Source organism: Athene noctua, unplaced genomic scaffold (assembly GCF_965140245.1).
Source record: "Athene noctua unplaced genomic scaffold, bAthNoc1.hap1.1 HAP1_HAP1_scaffold_53, whole genome shotgun sequence".
Lineage (NCBI taxonomy): Eukaryota > Metazoa > Chordata > Aves > Strigiformes > Strigidae > Athene > Athene noctua.
In genome coordinates, this window is record NW_027437546.1 from 235093 (window position 1) to 256262 (window position 21170).

Here is a 21170-nt window from a genome sequence, read left to right on the forward strand (position 1 = left end):
ACAGAGAACTCGAGGCTGAAGTGTCTATTTTGCTTGACAAGCAAAGCAGACACACTGAGAGGGAGGGAGTAAAATACATTAACTACAGACTGAGTGAGAGGGTATCAGAAAACATTCTGATTTTTCAGAAAACCTTTATGATCCCCAAAGTGTATGCAAGGCAGTTAGGGGGAATCTTTGGAATTATGGGGAATCTTTGGCTGGCTTCTCTTGCCAAAAACAACTGGAGGTTGACAAAAAGTCAGCCCTATGGTGGGCTTGCCCCATCAGCACACACACAAACGTTTATTACCCCAAGGAAACAAGTCCCCACCCTCAGAAACCTGAAGGATGTGAGTTTAGTAGCCACTACATCCAAAGGCTGTGGTTAGGAACTGTAAGCAAGGCATAGCCAAGACACCAACCAAATGCAATAAAATAAAAACAGAGCAGTAAAAATTCAGCTTTGGTCTAGAAAAAAACCCACCACTATTCTGCATGGTATCACTAACGTTCAAAATAATGTCTGAAGGCTTCACCAGATGCCAGATTTCTTTATCATCATGCACGATGTACAACACTTCCCATCTTAAAAGCCCACACCGACGTGAAGGGATGTTGCCTGCAGGAAATGCGACCAGGGACCCAGCACATTGCCCGCAGCGCCAAAAAGCAGCAGTAACACGGGATGGGAACAGCTGGCCCAGGAGCAGCCCTGCAGGAACAGCCTGGGAGCTGCAGGGAATCAGAAGCTGGATGCACACCCTGTCTCATTAAATGACAGCAAAGGTCCCCGGGGCGTCCGAGCCGGAGCAGAGCCTCCGAGGCACGAGCAGCCGCCCCTCAGCTCTGCGCAGCACTGAGGAGGCTGCTGGGCACTCGGCTCCACGGGGGCCAGCTCACGGGCTGATCCACCAGCAATCGAGAAAGTGCGATGGACACTTAGGAGAAGTTTGGAGCCAACGGAGCCGTCCAGTCTTGGGAGGAACTGGGGTCTGCATTTCTGCAGCAGAAGACCAAAGCGGCGGAACACAGCACAAAGCCAGGAAGCTGAGGAGCAGCAGCTCTGCTGAACGTCGGCCGTGGGCAAAGTGGGAAACAGCAGATTTCAACAGCAGCAGGGATGCTCCAGGTTAGAGGTCAGGGAAAACTGTCCAGTGTAAAGGCTGATAAAGCACTGGCAGAGGGTGCTTACAGGAGAGGTGGGGACTTTTTAAGAAGAAGATTAAACAAATACCTTGTAAGAAGAACATGAGCAGATCTGACCCTGCCTGAGGCCAGGAGGCCAGACGAGGCGAGAGCCCACGGCCCCGGCCGAGCCCACGGAGCTGCGTGTGTCAGCCCTGAGCCTCCCCACGGGGCCCTGCAGAGACACTGCACAAGGACAGAGCTCACCCCGCTGCCCTGGGACAGTACAGCAGACACAGGCCCAGGAGACCGCCGCGTACAAGGACAAAATTCTACGGCCACTGAACAAATCTCAAAGCTGAATGAACTGTTTGTCTCCCTCTCCTTTTAGAATTCCTACACATTCACACACACACACAGAGTTTTAATATAACTCCAGGAATTTGAAATATGGGTAAAAATATCTTACAGCTATTATCTCCATACTACAGGTTTGACAGTGAACTCTGTACAGTGCCTTAAAGCTCCAGAATAACTTGTCATCAGCTCCATCCACATTTCGCCTCTTATGAGCCTTCCCACCCTGCTCCTACTTCCTTATTTTTATTTTTATTTTTTTCCCCTACACTATGGAATTGTCGCAAAAAGCAAGATGAACAAAGATGATTAGATGAAGGTCACAAGCTGAAGTATGCGAGATTTGGTATCAGCAGAGTTAAATACATCAGGGAGGAATGAGATATATTGACAGCCGCAAGGTTTGTTCATTTGCAAATTTTCTGCTAGATCCACTTTTGAGAAAGTCAGAATGTAATAAACAGTCATTCTCTGCAGGGTTATGGGTGAGAAAAAAAAAAAAAAAAGTTCTAAGTAGTATTGATTTGGGGTGAAATGAAATGGCAGAACGTGACAATCAATAGAGTTCAGTCAGATATAAAATAGGAATCACACCAGTCATGACAGGATTGTTACAGGAGTCAAATCCTGGTATCAGCTGGACTTGTACTGCAGTTTTGTGTTCTTAAATAATTAACCATCAAAACAGGAAGGCAACTTTAGCCGATCTGTATATCCCTAGTAATACAAATAGGTACCAAATACCGGGTACCAGTACTTTAGCTTCTTAGAAAGAACAGTGAGAGTCTAGACAGTCTGAAGTGCAAGTTTACTTAAGTGAAAACAGTCATCTGACAAAGAAACAACAAAACAGTCAGCAGCACAGTCCTTGGAATAGCTTCCTTTGTGGAAGCCCCAGCACTGTGTTCAGATATCTACCATACTTAGCCATGAAGGTACCAAAATACTCCATGTGTTACGTAGGCTATATTGAGTAAAAATAGTAGTAGAAATGTCATCTGAAAGCAGTTTCTAAGATTTTGTGTGATTTAGGAGCCCTGTGACAGAAAGGAAAAAAAAAAAAAAAAAAAAAAAAAGGTGTTAATCGCCAGAATTTACTTTAAGATAATCTTGAAAATGCTGCAATATTTTAGGAAATATTTACTACAGTTGAAAACTTGCTGAGGTTCCACATGCTCACTGATCTGTATCGGCATGCCACTCATCATGTCACGAATCAGACACGCAGCCACTGATACAGTTAACAAACAATCCATACTTCAAAGTGTCCCATGAGCAGGGGCAATTCAAAGGCGGCTGTGGAATTTATGGGCAAGTAGAAAGGCTCACGCTTCCCACCACCTCTAGAACACCACCAGCCCCGCGAACACAGCCGCTCCTGAGGGTGGGGAAGGCCAAGGAAACCCTTTAGATTACCACACAGCAATTTCTTCATCCATTTACCTCGAAGAACATACTACGAGGCGAGTTATGCGTTTTTGAAGGCCCCTCCGCTGTTACAGCACACATTCCTCATTCCCAAACACTCACCACTCTCCCCATTGTTTCTGCAATGTTTGCAGCTGAAGGATCAGAAAGCCAATCGGCCTGGTTCATTGTCAGTGCTGGAACAGCAGTGCCATTCTTTCTTATCCCCACATGTAGGTATTCGTTTGATCTTCAATGCTAGCAGCACCTGTCCTCTCATTTCAGGGCAGCATTACAACACGAGGAGAGGCTGCCATCCAACCAGAAACAGAGGGTGCAGTGACAAGACAGCACTAAGCAGACATATCTAAATCAACCCCCCAAACAAGGACATGCTTATAAGCACAACGCAGGGGCATCCAGAATTTCTAGGCAGTTGCCTGAAATCTCTGCAGCAATTCCTGCAGTAATACGCCCAAAGTTTGCATGCAGAGCCACATAAATTCAGGGGGTTTGGCTTGCAAATGCTTCAGTGGGTACCAGGATGCTGCTACACTGTTTGTTCAAGATGCTCTGTAGCTCATCGGTCTACTTTATTTATTGAGAACCAACATTAGAAAGACATGGAAAAACCACAAGCTAATAATATCTATTAATTGTGGTGGAGAGGCATCACTTTAAGAAAACACGACCATCCACACAATGCTAATGTAGGTGATACAGAACTGAACTGTAGGAATACATAAATGACAGCAATAGTCCTGTAGCCAGGATTGCATTTGAATTTCTGTCATTTTAATCAATACGCTCGATTCTCTGTCATCCATAAATCTCAGGAATACGGAATTAAAACCTGGAGCACAAGTATCAGCTTAGGGTAAAATGAGACTTAGAAAGATAACTAGTAACATTTGGCAACATGCTAAACTGTTTACTGAGTTTCAAGTCTGTAAAGAATTACCTATTCCTTCATCACACTCACACAAAGGCAATACACTGTAGGATATTGTTCTTCTCTTGCCTGAAACGCACATCGTCTTTAGGAAAGTAACAGGTCTCACTTCTGAATGACACTTCTTGTTTGCATGGTTCACCTGCCAGCAACCCTTTGTCTTGCCTCTATAGCTAGTATGCAAAATACCCAGATCTGAGGCATAAGAATACCTGCCATATCCTGCCCCTCCTTCCCCAATGCAACAAACAGTCAACACTCAGAATCAGACTCTTTATACTACAGTGTGGATCTGTCTTCACTATAAAAGCAAACACATATAATAAGGAATCTCTCCATGTAGAGGAAACAGGATCTACAACTTGACTCAGAAAAATCAGCCCAAGAACAAACCCAACAGAAGGCCCTGTCACCCCCACGCCTGTCCCTGCCCGGTGTCCCTCCTGTCACCCCCGGGCCTGGCACTGCCCAGAGTCCTGTCACACCCCCAGGTCTGCGGTGTCCCTGCTGCCACCCCCCAGGCCTTCACCTCCCGCCAGCCCCTGGGCCTGTGGTGACCCCCCAACAGCCCTGGGCACATCACTCCCTGATGCCCTGTCCCCCCAGGCTGGGCTATATACCGCATCCTCTGAACATGAACGGGAGAGTCTCCAGAAGCCCCTACATAAGACCTATTCTAACAGACCATCACGCTGTAGATTTGTTCCTGGATGGAGTTTATCAGGCCCTGAAGACTCTGACATTATGTGGATATCCGCAGACAGATTAACTGGGTGTTCTGCAGGAAGCCATAATCAAACTGAAGATGATACAATTTCCATTCCCACTAGAGGCCTGTAGGATCCTGATTGCTCTGGGTCATCCACCCTGGGTCTGAACCTCACTGGTTTACCTGAACAACCAAACTCAGCATGTGCTAAAACCCTTTTACAGGAAATAATTGACGTGATTCAGATTTATGTGAAGATTATACTACCCGTTGACACACCTACCAGGGCAATATTGGGTAGGTGGAGAAATGGTATGCATGGATTTGCTCTCAACCTGAGCCAAAAAGTGCATTCTAAGTTCATTAATATCATCTGCACAGGTTAGAACTGGGATTTCTTTTGCCTCTGTAGCTCCTAACTACTGATACCTATGGGAAAAAATGTTACAGCCCTCTGACAGAACGTGGCACTAAGTTGCACCTGTCTGTAACAGCTTTTATCCCAGTTAAGGGCTGCAAAACTAGAAAGAGCTATTGCAAATGTGCTAAGAGAATTCCGAAAAGCCATTAATGAAAGTGCAGATAGTATTACAGCCCTGCAAAAAGAAAACAAATTTGTAGGGAAATTTATAAAGAAAAATGGTCATACAGTATTGCTAGACAAGTTGGACAATCCTGACTGGCTTGCTGAACTGCAGCTGTCCTTGGAGTCACCTTTGGAGCCATACAAGGCAGAGCCCTGGAGTAAACAACAGGGGTAGCGACAGGTAGAACGGGATGCTGCAGCCACAGTGGGGAGTGCCCTCAGGTAGAATTGCCTCGTGGACCGCTTACGCTGCTCCAGTGAGGAGTCAGCTGTGGCACGTGGACTGAGCTCAGGGACCAACCACGAGTTGTTATTGCACGCGTGGTTGTCTCATGCACGTTTACGTTGTATATACTGGACAGTCGCCTAATGAAGTTGGAACACGTTGGTAAATCATATTGGTGTCTACGCTTGTTACTCGGGCTCTACCCCTACCACGACACAAATTCCATTATCACAAATGGTAATACAGAATTGATTAGCCCTAGACCATCATCTAGAAGTACAGGACAGAGTATGTGCATTAATGAATAACAGGTGATGAGGTTTTTATGTAAATCAAGACCAGAAAAATGAAACTGATTGATAAAAACAAAATAAAGACTCATTTTAAAATTTTGCATGAAGTAAGGCAGGGATCTCCCCTAAATCTATTTGGGTGGTTAACCTTTTGGCTCCCAAACTTAGGTAGAGGACTGTGAACTAAAAGGATTTGGGTTGTTATATTCACTCTCTTGCTTTGCTCTGTAATTATCTATGTGTGATTACAGAGCTGTATTACCTTATGCACTTGACTTATGACTAAAATAATAATATACCGTGACCCTGACAGTCAAAAGAAAAGGAGGAACTGTTAGGAAAATCTTATGCCTTAACTAATGTACCAATCAGTCTTTAGAGTATGAAGTTGTACGAAGTTTCTGAAGGTATATATAGTTCACATTGTATACTGCATACCCATGGTTCAGTCAGCATGACTACAGGTCCCCAGCTTATGGCAAGGAGAAGGACAGCCCCAGCTTGAAGAAGGAGGGATACCCCTGGGCTACCCAGATCATGGCAGCATCCCAGCCCCTCTGACACCTCCGTGAAACCCTCCCCACATCTGGCATCAGAGATAAGGAACTGCAGCAAGACTGACGCCGGGGAGCTCTAGATCAGGAAAGAAGCAGATGGATGATGATGCCATAGAATTAGAGTTGCTTTGTAAAACATCAGTATATATGTGTGTATCCTGGTTTTGGCTGGGATAGAGTTAATTTTCTTCCTAGCAGCCAGTACAGTGCCGTGCTTTGGATTTAGTGTGAGAATAGTGTTGATAGCACACTGATGTTTTAGTTGTTGCTAAGTCGTGCTTATCCTAAATTAAGGATTTTTCAGTTTCCCAGGCTCTGCCAGCACGCAAGTGCACAATAAGCTGGGAGGAAGCATGGCTAGGAGAGCTGCCCCAGACGAGCCAAAGGGCTATTCCATACCACAGGACATCGTGCCCAGTATATAAACTGTGCAGGGGTGGCCAGGAGGAGTGGGTCACTGCTCAGGCATCCGTCAGCGGGTGGTGACCAATTGCGTTGTGCATCACTTGTGTTTTATTTTTCTTTGTTATATTCCTTCTCATTATTTTTATTATTGTTATTGTTATATGTTAGTTTAGTTTAGTTATTAAACTGTTCTTCTCTCAACCTCCTTTTTGATTCTCCTTCCCATCCCAGTGGGAGCAGGGAGGAGTGAGCAAGTGGTTGCACGGTGCTTAGCTGCTGGCTGGGGTTAAACCACAACAGCATGTTAAACCGCAACAGCATAATAACTGGACAAATCACGTTGTACCTGAATGCTCAAAAGCCGTAATAACTGTATGTAAAACTGCATTTGGGGTGCCCCTTACCAAAGAAGAGGAGGATGAGGACCGCTAAAGCAACAACAAACATAATGACAGACAGAAGGAGGAGGAGCAGAAGGAGAAAGAATGAAAATGAAGAGGAGTAGGAAGAGAAGCTGGAAGAAGACCATCAGGAGGAGGAAGAGGAGGAGGGCAGGAGGATGCAGTAAATCCACACGGTGAGTAAGCCATGACTAGTTCACTGGTTTGGCAAATCCACAGCCATTTCTGCAGATGTGATGTAGAAGCTCAATGCTGCTGGTCCGGTTTAGCACTGTGGGTGCATTTATCCAGTCTTCCTTGCAGCTTTAGCTCAGGCTTAGCCATCAGGTCTAGTCCTCTCTTGAGAGTTCTTCCAGGGGTTTCTTCTCTGTGCCATCATAGTCTTTAGCCTTTGCAAGCCTTTTTTCTCCATCGTTACTGTGGTTTTATCCGCCATCTTTCATCCCGAGCTTTGGCGTTCCTGCACAGTGGGCCATGCTGGAGCAGCTGTGTCACACGGCCTTGGCGCTGCTGTGCGCACTTCCAGGCTGTGTCTTCTGGTCTGGTATTAACTCTACCCTGTGTGGCATTCTTGCATCCTTAGGTCACGTTTGCAGAGCACGTATAGGTGGAGCTACATTGTCCATTTCCATAGCAATTCTGGTTGAGGTTGGAATGGTCCAAGCATGGGACAATAACCTGCTGGTGAGCACGGCCTGTTTGGGTGGGTGTTGCATAGGCTGGCTTTGGGGGTAGCCCGTAGCTATGGGCAAGCAGGATCTAGAGTCCCTTCTTTAGTCTGTTGCAGGTGGCAGAGGGCCATTCGGATCCTGGGAGAAAATCCTTCCATGAGGGTTGCTGGAGCGTTCAAATGGAAGCAAAGAAGGCGCAGGAGTGGTGCACAGAGGGAAACATAATCCGCTGCTTCCAGTTAGGAAGGTCAGTGCTGTGGAGTCCTGTGGAGCGGTGGTGGTGTTTCGAGGTGCATGACGATGCAGTTCCAGGGATGGTTATAGAATTGGAGTGACCTGCCAGGTGGAGTGGTGAAAAGGATGTGTTCTGAGTGGGGGGTGGGTGCCGAATGAGTGTTAGTCCTGGAATGTGTCTATCTGTCTAGGGGTGGCTTTCTTTTATTTCAGGTTGTATCGAGTGTGGAGACAGTTAATGTTTTTTTAAAACTAATTTTAAAACCCCCTCAAGCTGGGGGATTGTTTTTCTCCCTGATTGGGTTTATTTTCACCTTGTCCTGTTTGCTCTGTGAGACCAGTGTTTGGGTGGCAGTCAGGCTTACTCCGGGGTGGCTTAGGTTTTTTTTTCCCTTAACTTTTCCTTGCAGGCTGTATGTGGAGTCGAGATTTTTTTTCAGACATTTAGGGAAAAAACCCTAGCTGGGGGATGTTATTGTTTTTCTCCTGAGCTGGGTGTTTTCTTCCTGGTCCTGGCCATTCTGCAAGGTGATGTTCATCACTGATGTTTGCATACAGGTATGGCTCAGGCCAGGGTTTTTGCAGGCAGGGTGATTTTTGAGGCCCCTGGAAACACTGTTCCCGGGGAGCGCTCCCCTGGAACGTGGCAATTGTCCCTCACTGCAGAGAAGTATGTTCTGTGGGTGGTCGAGGAAGGACGGTTGTGCATCTTGCAGTTGAAAGGTGCAGGGAGTTGGGCTAGACGGCCAATGGAATCCTAGATGTTGCAAAAGAGAGAGAAAAGAAATTTACAGCCATTGACAGGTCTCACTTGGGAATATGATATAAAGTACAACATATTTTGTAAATGGTAAATCAGAAGGAGGCATAGAGGGGGAGCAGTCAGTGCCGACAGGTGACCGTAGCTGTTGACAGGTTAGGAGAAAGACTGCGCAGTGCCGGCTCCCGAGTACATCTGAAGTCGGAGCGTCACGGTTTGTCCAGAGCTCTCGAACTCTTCAAAGCCACGTCCTTCCCCGCTCGGGGACAACTGGAGCTGGAGGCGGGAACCGGCAGGAGTTCTGTCGGGTCGATCCTGGTGAGGACGGGCGTGACGGGGCGTTCAGTGCCCCTCGGTGCCGGGAGAGCTGCCGATGGATGACCGGGACTCCCGCGCCCCGCCAGCGCTTCCCCCGGGGAGCGAGTGGGTGCACTCCCGCGGGGCCCTTCCCGGCCGTGTGGCGGGGGGCCGGCGGAGGGAGCCGGGCGGAGGCAAGCACTGCCGGGCAGGGGGACGGAGCCGTGCCGCGGCGGCAGTGCCCTCCCGCCGCACCGAGGTCCGCGGGGCTCCTGCCGCTCCCCGCCCCACGCGGAGGCCGAGCCGGGCGGCAGGGGGAGGCGCGGGCGGGCCGGTCCCCCCTAGCTCCCTCCGTGCCGCGGGCAGCGCCTCTGTGGCACAGGGGGGCGGGCAGTGCCGCGCAGGCACCCCCTGAGCGGCCACGGCCTGTCCCGGGGGCGGCCCCGCCGCGGCGCCGCCATGCCCCCGCCATCGCCTGCCGTGGTGGCCCCACGCTGCCCCGCAGAGGGGAGGCGGCGGCGGGAAGGGGCGCTGGCGGAGCGGGAGCCGGCGGCGATGGACGAGCCGCCGGTGCCGGGGGCTCCACGTGCCGGGAGCGGCCGCACACCGCGGCCAAGCCGCCGCCGCGCCCGCGCCCCTTCTGCCACCGCTGCCCCCTCCTGGGCGGCGCCCGACGGCGGCCCCCGCACACCCCCTGCCTGCCGCCAGACCGCGGGAGCTGAGGAAGGCGGGCGCCGGACCGGGCGTGTGCGCGTCCCCGTGGGGCGCTCCCGGGTCACGCTCCCGGGTTGCCAGCGGCATGTCCCGGCGGCGGCGGAGGCTGCTCTCGGTGGGGCCCCGCGGCGGGAGCCACTCCTGCGCTTGCGGCCGGTGGCGGCGGTTCCCCCCCGCGATGTTCCGATGGGAGGCGCAGGAGGCTCGGCCGGGGGCGCACTTGAAATACTCCGGGCAGCCCGGAAAGAAACACCCGGGCGAGTTCATTTTCCTGCCCGAGGTGTGTGATGCACGGAGCGAGAGACCTGCAACATCGGCATTTCTTTATTTTCAAATGGCTCCATCTTGCTCCTTTGCGCATCCCTGGCGGGGGTTTCACTGACCCAGAGGGGACAAGATCCATTCCTCCCGGTGTTCTGTGTTACTCTGTGATTCAGTCTGATCAACTTTGCTACAGGACCTATTTAGGAGACTAGAATGGAGGCACTCTGAGGACTCTCAACTCCCTCTGATTTCTAATGTCCTGTATGTAGGGGATGTATTTAACTGCCTGTGATCTTTCAGGACGGCTGCTTGAGCTGTAGTTTAGTGTACAGGCTTTTGATTTGGAAGGACCAACGCAGAGATTCCTTGCGACGTTCCATCGCTATCATTAATGTTTCAGTTAATTATTTTCCTATTTTTTCTGAGAAAAAGTAATAGACCTCTACTGGTGTTTTGAAGTTTTGCCTACTGGAAATGGTTGCAAATGCCATCCATTGTTCCATAAAATTCAGTTCTGGAGTCTGAAGTGAAATATGCGTGGCAGTATTTCTGGAAGGGTAAATCCTTTATCACTGAGCTGTAGATCGCAATGATCTTCAGGTATTCCATAATGATTTGTAAAATTTAAAGAAGAATAAAGGCAGTGGGATTCTGCCCTCTGCTTTTTCGCTTATTTGTTTTTCAACCACGCTGAGGGTTGTGCCTTTTCATAGCAGACAACTCCCGTAGTCTTGAGTTTCATCATCACCAGAAGGGACATTTGCATTCAGGAGGCAGTTTAAAATGCGGTATCTGCATGCTTTGGTTTGGTGTCTGGCACAGGAAGGGGGGTCTGCGTGAAGGCTTATTGCACCCGCAGGGTTCACATTGCTGCGACAGGCGCTCACACCCTGACTGAGCTTTTGTGACCATCCAGCAAGAAGAAAATCGCTGGGTTTCGTATCTTCAAACCCTGGTCAAGCTGGGATGGTACAGGGGGGGTGTGCATATAAAGAAACACTTGATGGGCAAAGTTACTTGACAGTAATTTTTGATTTTAACGCAAATTTTTAGAGAAGCTGACTTTTCGTTATTTTACCATAAATGGGCAGATTTTCAGGAAGTTATGGCAGATATCATGTAGTAACTAAAGAAACGTTGTGTTCTATCATTTTCCGGCTTTGACTGAAGGAGTTGGGTGAGCATCTTCAGTGCTGTCATCTGTTCTGTGGGGGTTGTTACTCATCTGAACTTGATAGAAAGCAAAGTTACACATGACCTGAGAATCACGTCTAGGCTTTTATGGTTAACAGCTGCAGGTTTTTTCCCCTTGCTGGGGCTAATGGGTGATTCTGGGGCCGTGGGTCTGCTGGGGCATAGTAGATCTGTGAAATTGCTTGGCCTTGTGACTGACTGCCCAGTTTTATCCAGAAAATCAGTGCAATGTGCTTGATCCTTACGAGGTTCATTACAGCAAGAGAAAGTCTGTTATAAAAACAGCAGCAGGGGGGAATAATCCTCCTCGGAGCTGCGGATCCAGCTGATTGCGGAGCTCTCCTGGAGACAAGAGTACAGCACCTCTGTCTGTACTAAACAACAGATGGTACAAGAATAAGGCTTTTTGGGGCTGATACGGAAGAGCATAACTGCATCCCTTTCAGTCTTACATTGCTCTTTCACAGCTTAGCTCCCTTGGAGAGAGCTGAAGGGATTCTTTATAATATATACCTTTTTTTTTTTTTTTTTTTTTTTTTTTTAAATTTCAGAAATGGCTGTAGATTTGCTGCCTGGGACTTAAATGCAAATTACATTATTTTACTAATTAATACCTTTCATTTTAGGTAATATGGTATATAAAATGGGAAATACTGTTATGGACTCTTCCGGTTAGGAAGGAGAATGGTAATTGTGAAATGTAGTGTCAGAGAGCCAAGATCCCTTGTCAGACATCAATTGTGCCCAGATCCTCGGGCCACTGTGTTAGAATCACACCAGGGATCTGTTTATCTGAGGGTTTTAACTAACCTTAGAAGACAGAGCAGGGCCAGCTTTCGTGTTCCTATTACACCTGTGTTTTGCTTCTACACCTTGTACTTTGGGGAAGCCTTCTTTACATAGGTGGTATTTTCTACAATCAACAAATTTTTCTGTCACTCTGGCAAAACTCTGGGGGTTTTATGTTTCTTCATCCCATCTTTGGTCCTTCTTTTCCCATAGTTTATCGTAGACTTGGTCCATCCAGAATGCTAATACCCAGTGTGTGAGGGGCTGGGCTGGGGATGAACTGGCACTGGGGCGGCACCTAAAGTTGTCCAAGACCATTCTTAGAAACTCTTCCAAAACACTGTAGGTGTTTCAGATAGGCGGTATACATCTTCAGTACTGGAGATCTGGAAGTGGTGTTTACCTACTAATACATGCTTGAAAAATATCTGGGATTCTATCGATATAGTGGAATGTGACCTTTAGTAAGCCAGTTAGTCTCCTAGTGCCTCTATTTCAGCCTGTAAAAAAAAACCAGTGGTCTGTTTTTAAATGGTATAGCGTATTTTGGGATGTTCACATTCAAGATAAAAATATTAAATATTAATATAAATATTTGAAATATTTTTTCACCTATGATGACCTCAGTCTATGAACTCAAAGGGAAGCATAATAATTATTAAACATAGTGCATGTCATTTTGGCATTTGATATGCCAAGATTATGCATTTTTCACAGGAGTTATGTTAACAATTTCAGCATGATAACTAATTTTAAAAAGGGCTTTTTCTTTGCTAAAGGGAGGGTTATCCATGCATGTGTACAAGGACAACTTTAATTAAAATTTCTGTTCTCCTTTGTTTCAGGAGTTTAAAATGCACTTTCTCCCCTCGTGAGACAAAAAGACAGGACTCAAAGGGTTAATGTGTGAAAATGAACATATTCATGGTTATATTGCTGACAGCTCCATTGTGTTGGCAAAGGAGAAACGAAGCACAGCCTCAATTTACTTTTCTTGCTAAATCGTACTTTGTTCTCTGTATATGGAGAAGAAGGAAAACGTGGACATCATGATACTGCCTCTGCTAACCTTAATGCAACTTTTTTTTTTTTTTAACCATTTCTCCCCTCATCCTTGTGGAAAGCTTGACATAGAAACCACTCTTCTTCTGAGGAAGGTGTAGTGGTTTAGGCCCTGCCGGGACCAGAGAGCACGTTGCTGTTGCCCCTCCCCCACCCTCAGCCAGTCAGGCTGGAAGTGAGGCACAAACTCCGGGTTAAAATAAGAAGAAATTTAATACAACAGTGTGATAAAACAATCTGAACAACAACAGTGGCAATGATAACAACAATAAACAGCAATAACAGTGAACAAGACAAACGATATACAAAGAAATACCGCAAAATGGTCACGGAACAAAGCCGACGTGTGGGGTCCCACCACCAAATAGCCAAAGAGAGAGTAATAAGGTTCCGCCCCTGGACCTGACGTGAATGGTATGAATAACCCGGCTGGAGATCCCCTCCCCCTCTTTCTCTTCTGGGGAAACCTAACTGTATTCTAGTTGAACCAGGACATAATCCACCCCTTTATTCTATACCACCTGCGTCATGTCCAGGTGCCAGTTAGCAGTTAACAATAACAAAGTAATAATTTCCACAGGGTATTCGCCACTGCCCACGAGTCGGTGTAGAGGTAGAGCCTCGGCCACTTTTCCCGCTCAGCAACATCCAAAGCCAGCTGGACTGCTTTCACCTCTGCAAACTGGCTCGATTCACCCTGTCCCTCAGCAGCTTCAGTGACCCGTCGTGTGGGACTCCATACAGCAGCCTTCCACCGTCGATGTTTTCCCCCAATACGACAAGACCCATCAGTGAACAGGGCATATCGCTTCTCCTCATCTGGCAGCTCGTTATATGGTGGGGCCTCCTTGGCATGTGTCACCTCCTGTTCTGGTGACATCCCGGAATCTTTGCTGTCTGGCCAGTTCATGATCACCTCTAGTGTCCCTGGGTGGCTGGGGTTCTCTAGTCGAGCCTGTTGTGTTATCAATGCAACCCATTTACTCCACGTGGCATCAGTTGCATGATGCGTGGAGGAGGCCTTTCCTTTGAACATCCACCCCAGCACCGGCAGTCGGGGTGCCAGGAGGAGCTGTGTTTCAGTGCTGACCACTTCTGAGGCAGCCCGAACTCCTTCGTACGCTGCCAGTATCTCCTTCTCAGTGGGTGTGTAATTAGCTTCAGAGCCTTTGTATCCCCGGCTCCAAAAGCCTAGAGGTCGGCCTCGGATCTCCCCAGGTGCTCTCTGCCAGAGGCTCCAGGTAGGGCCGTTCTCCCCGGCTGCGGTGTAGAGCATGTTCTTAACCTCCTGACCTTCCCGGACTGGCCCGAGGGCTACTGCTTGGGCAATCTCCTGTTTAATCTGTTCAAAGGATTGTTGTTGCTCAGGGCCCCATTCAAAATCGTTCTTCTTATGGGTTACATGGTAGAGAGGGCTCACAATCAGGCTGTAGTTCGAGATGTACATCCTCCAGAACCCCACCAGTGCCCAGGAAAGACTGAGTCTCCTTCTTAGAGGTTGGTGGGGCCATGGCTGTTTTCTTGTTTATCCTTACACCTGGGATGTGGCGACGCCCATCTTGCCATTTTATTCCTAGGAATTGAATTTCCCTTGCAGGCCCCTTAACTTTCTTTTGCTTAATGGCAAAGCCGGCCTTCAGGAGGATTTCAATGATTTTCTTCCCTTTCTCAAAGACTTCCTCGGCTGTGTCCCCCCATACAGTGATGTCATCAATATACTGCAGGTGTTCTGGAGCCCCACCTTCCTCCAGTGCAGTATGGACCAGTCCATGGCAAATGGTGGAGGTGTGGTTCCACCCCTGGGGCAATCGATTCCAAGTGTACTGGATGCCTCTCCAAGTGAACGCAAACTGTGGCCTGCACTCTGGCGCTATTGGAATGGAGAAGAACGCGTTAGCAATGTCAGTCGTGGCGTACCACTTGGCTGCCTTCGACTCCAGTTCATACTGGAGCTCTAGCATGTCCGGCACTGCAGCACTCATCGCTGGCGTAACTTCATTCAGGCCACGGTAGTCCACAGTTAGCCTCCATTCGCCATTAGGCTTTCTCACTGGCCATATAGGGCTGTTGAAGGGTGAGTGAGTTTTGCTGATCACCTTCTGGCTTTCTAGTTGACGGATCAGCTGATGGATAGGGACCAGGGAATCTCGGTTGGTGCGTGTAGGAGTTAGGGTCTGGTGCTCGGAAGATATCACATTGTATGGGAAGATAAGACGTAGGCAGATGGATGTGACGTCATAAACCCAGGGTATAAAAAGCGGTGTTATACAATAATAAATGCCATTTGCCATCCATCACATTGATGTCTGTGTGCAGATGGACCGAGCAGCCTGGGGTTGGCCGCCGTGTTGTTTTTCCCTGAGCCAGGTCATTAAGCATCATTAGGCAACAGGTGCGGTACTGCCGCCGGTGCACCGTCCTGGTAGCAATCGGCACTTGCTGCTCCTCAACCTTAAGCCGCCCCACCACTGAGGGATCCTCTGAGAGGCCGTGTAAGGTGGACGAGACAAACGATATACAGAGAAATCCTGTAAATACAGCAGCTGAATGCGGTAATGCTGAAAACTGTTCTTTTTTCATTCTTGTAGTGCTAGGGCCTGAATAATAGGCTCTGAAACAAAGCTGACCTCTAGATGAACCTCATAACCAAATGTTATCCATTATTAGTATCTGCTAATTAGTAAAATCTGTATTACCAATAGCGTTAATTTTTAGTATCTGATTGTCGTGGATGAAAGTATTGACACGGTGATGATCTAGTAAAAATAATCTAGATTTATTAATGACTAACAACTATTTGTCAATACAAAATAACTCAGACAGAAAAGCGACTTATTCAGATTCTAAAATGACAATATTCACTCTAACTTACTTAACGGTACCTTAATTTATACACATATATACATGCACATACACAAAACAGACATATACATACAGAAACAAAGGTATTTGGATTTAGTAAAATGAACACAAAAGGGACAAACACACAGGAACAAGGGCAAGGGTACGTACCCACACCCCCCCCCCCCAATAAACAGGTGAAATAGAAGCTAGCTCAAAGAAAATTTCCCTCTCGAGTTTAGAGCAAATACTCACAATGCCTTGGCATTCCTCAACGGGCGATAACTGAGACTCGAGCGGGGGGACTTCGCCCTGGCCTTCCGTCTGGAGCAGACGACACCTGAGAGGCATCCCAGCTCAGGGGAGATGCTGGTCACAGCCCGCTGGGATCCAGGAGAGCTCAAAGGGTGTCTCTGGTGGTCGCAGTTCATAGGATCCAAGATAATTGACTTTTGTCAAATACTATCTGGTGCCTTCCGGCAGTTGTACAAGAATTTGAATAACATGCAACCCTGTTACTGCTCCATCTGATCACATCTCAGGCACAGGGGTGTCAGGCCATCAGGAGACGATGGGCCAGTATAACCCTTTCCAAGCAATTGGGGGGGCAGGGGCCAGGCTCCTCAAGGTTATCAGTCCTTATCTCCATAGATTGGTGGAGAATGAGCTCGGGGGAATGTGGACGGAATCACACCTGGCACCAAGCAGCCCAACAAGGAGAACAGGGAGGGATAAGGATTGCACCACCGCAGATGTAACCAGGATTCCTCCCAGACATGCCCCAGAACCTACTCTGCCCTGCTGCAGGGATATCAGATCCCAGGTAGCACCCTCAGACTCCTCCAAGGATGCCATCTGAAATTTTTTTAAACTTCTGAGAAACTCTCCTAACTCCACGATCCAACCAAGATTGCTTCCAGGCATGTCATGGAGTCTTTTCATCTCTGCTTTAGGGAGGCCTAATCCTGGGTAGCAGCCCCAGACTCCTCCAAGGAAGATACCCAGATGTATTTTCTCCCTGAAGAATGGTCTATTCTCTGGGATCTGACCAAGATTCCTCCCAGACATGTCCCAGACTGTCCTAAGTGATGCTGCAGTGCCCTGAGATCTCAGGTACAGCCCAAGAAGTCTCCAAGGAGGCCACAGGAAATATTTTTTACCTTCTGGGGAAACCTCTTCTCCAGCATCCACCCAGATCTTCTGACAGGCATCTCCTGCTCTCTTCTCTCCTTATGTTTAGGGCCATAACATCACAGGTAATGATTTGCGGAAAAGTCACTCTTTAACTGTGGAGTTACAAAGTGGGTATGTTTATTCAGCGCTGGGCGCATGGGGGATCGCTCCACCACAAGCATGCACATCGTTTGCAGCTCCCGTCCGGCTCATATGTTACAGAATAGTGCATATTCATAGAACGCCTGTACATATACAGAGTCTACCCCCGCCCCCCCCTCGCTTCTCATGGTAATCAGGTCTCCTCCCCTTGCGCCTGCGTGATGAGCTCTTCAAGTTCTGGGCAGGGGTCGTATAGATGAAGTACCTCTTCTTCCTTGCTGATGAACTTTTCACCCTGTCGCTCTGCGCAGCCTCAGTTGTTCTCTGGCTTCTGACCAGACTGCCAGGCCAGTTTGTGCTGGAATTCGGGGTAATCTGTTGCTGATACCCACAACTTCAAGGACTGAGGAGACTTCTCTTTGAGCTAGGAGATAGCAGCCTAGCAACGTTATCAGCACCTGGTATGTCTTTGCGAACAGCAGCATACGCCTCCTTTTGTCTTTGCGAAAGTTCCTCAGTCTTGCACCATCATCTAAGATTGTTTAGACTCCCCATCTCATTCCCCCCTTTTCTTCCTACTTAGTAAATTATTTTATTACTTATTTATCTACTTCTTAACCTATTTCCCTGGCCCCATAATATGTTAGTACTATCCTACAAATTAGTTTATTGCTTAAAGCTCGGATTGTGATATAAAGCGTCATACATATCTTGCAAGCGTTTTGTAAGTCTCCAGATCCATACATATATAGCTACAGGAAGGATCAACAAAATTGCTACAGATATTAGTAAAACAACCACTGGGTGAAGGGCTGTGTTTAAGATTCCAGTAGTATTAAGCGACCATCCGAGGAGCGTATCCCACCAATTATGTTTCCCTTCCTGCTCAACCATCTTTAAGACCTTTTTTTATCTTTTCCCCATCATGAAAGGTTGTGAGTAAAGCTCCTTGCCCCTTCTATGGTTATTGTGTCACACAGTGTCCTTAAACATGCACATCCCTTTCCGGTATAGACAACAATGGTCCTCAAATCTACGTTGGGGCGTGCTCCAAAGTGACAAATCTTTTGTTCAGTATCTAAGCAGGTACCCTGGGTTATTAAGGTATTACTGTCACATATAAATCTCTGTTGTTCTTTCATGATACAGGGTTCGAGATCTACTGCTTGCCATTTATTGCCAGTATTCATAGCCCAGGTCTTATGTTCAAAGGGGTACAGCAGGGTCCTGTTGTAATTGACTCCGAAGCTTACAATGGGGTGTATGGTGATTAATTTTGCATCATATATTGTTAACACAAAAGTCGTTACTGTATGCGTGTCAGGCCTGTAGGTGAAGTTGACCATGTTCCACCATGATTGTAACTTTTTCTCTGTCTCTGTGGCACTATCCTAAACTATTTTTCGAATTTCAGTGGGAAGTGTGCCCTCCTCTCCTTCCCTTATTACAGATTCTGCTACTGTTTGCATCCATAACTGGGCTTGTATGCAACTTAGAGCTATGGCGACATCACCTGGTAATGCTCCCAGTGTTTCAGCAATAAGTATGTGATTTTTTGTTTCTTCCTATTGATGTACCCCTAATGCTGATAGTGAAGACCTCAATGGCTGTTGTAATTTTGATATATCCCTTGTAGTAGCTGTTAATTTGTTCATTATTACTTCTGAATCTATTGAATTCAACACTCCTAATCCTGTTCCTAACACTCCGGTTAGGTCTCTCTGTGGTCTTTTCCGGTAAGTATTTCCCTTTTTCCTTAGCCAAGTTGTCCATCCTTCCTTTGAGTTTCGCAAGAAGGGGGAACAACGTGGGTCTATATTAAGATGTTAACTTGCATCTATAATTCTACCTTTTTTAGAGACCATTTTGGATTGATCAGCACTTGCTGTTGGTCTGTGTGTCTGATCACGTACAGGCCGACCTCGTATATGTTGGGTGTAAGATTTACAGCAATTGGTGTGGTTGTCATGGTTACTGTGCTTTCAGTTGTGGTTGTAACTAGGGTAGTCACCATTTAAATTTAAAGGATAGCCCTAGTTTATCCTTGGCCCAGAGACATGTCACAGAAACAGCAGGTTGAGTCAAAGTAAAATTATACCAGCATTCTAGATCTTTCAGATCACAAATATGGCCAATACTTGACATGATATATTTAGGATTTGATATCTTGATCTCAGACACTGTAATTTGACGCACTGACCAATAGGTGATTTTATCTATTACTTGACACCCTACTCTAATCTCTTGCCCTACCGTTCCCCATAATTGCGGTACTCCATTGACGTCTCTCCATTCGGTTTTTGTATACACTTCTGTTCCCTGCATCACTACAGTAGTTAAAGTTAAGGCTTGAGTTAGTATTGGTTATACTCATGCTTTCAGTATACCTAATGTACGCCTGGGACCATGGCCATTCAGCGAACCTTTGACCAGGTATTTGGGGAAAGGAGATTATTAGACTTATCATGAGAAGTGTAGTCCTCCCGGCTGAGTTTGTGTAACCTTCTATGGGGATTTGTGGGCCCTCTTTAAATGGGTGTGATGAATCCAGGCTGAGTATTCCTTAATCTTGATGACTGTAAACATTGTGAGTAGCACTTGAAACAGCCCTTTCCTTTGTGGTTCCAATGTCTTTTCTGTAAGAGACTTAACATACACATAGTCTCCAGGCTGAATGTTATGTCCAGGCCCATCTAACCCGAGTTCCAAATATATGTTTCCCAATTCTATTGAGTTGTTTACTTAATGCTATCATGTATGAAGTTATAGTTTCCTCGCCAACTTGCATCGACGTTTCCTTCTGTACCACGTAAGGTCTGCTATATAACATCTCAAAAGGGCTCAACCCTTCCCTGGCCCTCGGTTTTGCTCGTATGCGCAAAAGTGCCAGAGGGAGAATCTGGGGCCAGGTCAGGTTTGATTCCTGCCCGAGTTTCACTATTTGCTGCTTAATCAAATGGTTCATCTTTTCTACTTGGCCACTAGATTGGGGACGATAAGGAGTGTGAAGTTGCCAGTCTATACCCAGACAGCGACTGATTTGCTGAACTACTTTCGAGATAAAGTGTGGTCCTCTATCTGAGGATATAGTCGCTGGGACCCCAAAGCGTGGAATTATTTCTTGTACTAATATTCTTGTTACTTCCCGGGCTTTGGCAGACCTAGTGGGCAATGCTTCTGGCCAACCTGAAAAGGTATCCATTAATACCAGTAAATATCGATACCCCCCTTTTTTTGGAAGTTCTGAAAAATCAATTTGCCATTGTTGTCCCGGTCCATTTCCTTTTCCAATTTGGCCTACTTCTAGAGTGGGGGTATTCTTAGGATTAGTCTGGAGGTAAAGGTCACACTGTTGAGTCACTTGTCTTACTATGGTATACAAATTTCTAGCTCTAATACTCTTGACCAAGTATCAGTATAGGGCCTCCACTCCCCAGTGCCCTTTCCTGTGTTCTTCTCGTACCAGGTGTCTCGCTAAACAAGAGGGAATTACTGCCTTCCCTTGGGGAGTGATGGCCCAACCTTCTTCATTATATGATCCTTCCAGGTCTGTAATTAACTTTTGATCCTCTTTAGTATAAGTAGGCTTACCTTCTGGGATGACTTGCCCATCAGGAACTAAAGCTCCCTCCATTTTTACCTCTCTTCTGGCTGCTTGTTTTGCCTCTCTGTCCGCCAGTTCATTTCCTTTTTCCAAATATGAGTTCACCTTTTGGTGTGCCTTAACATGCATGATTGCCACTTTTCTTGGAAGTTGTACAGCTTCTAGCAGTTCCAGAATTTCCTTCCCATGTTTGATGTGTTTCCCTTGTGAGTTTAATAGTCCTCTTTCCTTCTAGATTGCTCCATGAGCGTGGACTACCCGAAAGGCATACTCTGAGTCTGTATAAATGTTCACAGTTTTGTCTTGGGCTAATTCTAAAGCATGGGTCAGAGTGATTATCTCTGCCTTTTGTGCAGATATATTCACAGGCAGCAGTCCTGATTCCAGTATTTCTTGGGTGGTAGAGACAGCATACCCAGCATACCTTTTGCCGCTCAGGACATAGCTGCTCCCATCTGTAAACCA